This window comes from Buceros rhinoceros, unplaced genomic scaffold (genome assembly GCF_000710305.1).
Source record: "Buceros rhinoceros silvestris isolate BGI_N320 unplaced genomic scaffold, ASM71030v1 scaffold12235, whole genome shotgun sequence".
In the NCBI taxonomy this organism is placed as follows: Eukaryota; Metazoa; Chordata; class Aves; order Bucerotiformes; family Bucerotidae; genus Buceros; species Buceros rhinoceros.
The window spans coordinates 65,559-66,865 of NW_010411261.1; positions in this window are offsets into that span (position 1 = coordinate 65,559).

The following is a 1,307-nucleotide window of genomic DNA, read 5'->3' on the forward strand; positions in this document are numbered from 1 at the left end:
CTGCTGTTTGAGAGCACATTTTGTATGTGTGACCTTACGGTGTTCTTGTACGCAGAGAGACTGCCCAGCAATTGCATCTACAAGCAAAATTCGGAAGTGCACATCGGTGAAGCACATTAGATATTTTGGCTTCTCGCTTGTGTTTAGATAAGTTCATAAACACATATTATTCTGTTTCTTATATCTCCCAAAAAGCCACAGGCCTCTCAGAGTGAGGTGGTGCAAACAGAAGTAAGTACCAGCATTTGGGAAAGGTAGTTCTACAAATAGAAAGAGTGAACAATAAAAGCCAGATTCTGCTCCACGATACTGGCTCCTGGTCCTGCAGGTGGAACCCATGCTGGTCTGTTGGACCCAGGAGCTATGAAGGGAAACTTAATTCATCCTTATACCCAACCTCCTAACGAATCCTGAAAAGCCACGGACCCGACAGACAGACAAACAGCAGCAAAATTAGAGAGCACATTCCAGAGATGAAAGAACCACTTTTGATGGATCATTTGTGCTTATTTTTACAGGTGCAATGATCCTGTAAAATGCAAGCTGTGTATTTAGAAACGAGACACATATTGCCATGAGCTTTGGATTTTTCCAAGCTGTCAGTCTTTTCCAGCCTTCGAAGTAGGTTTTAGGCCCCCAAGTCGTCTTAGGGTGTGACACGAAGTTATACCTACCCCAGATCTGTTTTCTGTATTCTGTTCAAGCTGGAGAAGAGAAAGCTTAAAGGGGTCTTATCAATGCATGTAAATGTCTGATGGGAAGGAGTAAAGCAGAGGGAGCCAGGCTCTTCCCAGTGGTACCCACCAACAGGGCAAGAGGCAGTAGGCACAAACTGAAATACATGAAACACCATTTAAAAATAAGAAAACGTGTTTTTACTACCAAGCAGTGGCACAAATAGCCCAGAGAGGTTGTCGAGTTTCCATCCTTGGAAATTCTCAAAAACAAAGTGGACGCAGCCCTGAGTAACCTGCTCCAGTGGACCCTATTTGGACGGGCCAGCTCCAGAGGTGCCATCCGGCCTCCGCAATTCAGTGACTATAGCCCAGGATCCATACCAAAGGAGGTGCTCAGTGATGCTTAGCAGACCAGGAGAAAAGTTTGGGGTAAAGGGAGGAGTACATGCAAAGGGATCGAGAGGGATCAGCCACGAAAGGGACTCGTACTGGCCAGGTACCTGAGCAACACAAGCGAACGACATACCTCAACAAGAAGGAGAAAGGAGGTGGGGACATAGAACCCAATTTGCTTTATGAACCCAACCATCTACCTCATGACCTAAAGAACTGGAAAGGCCCATTTAAGCT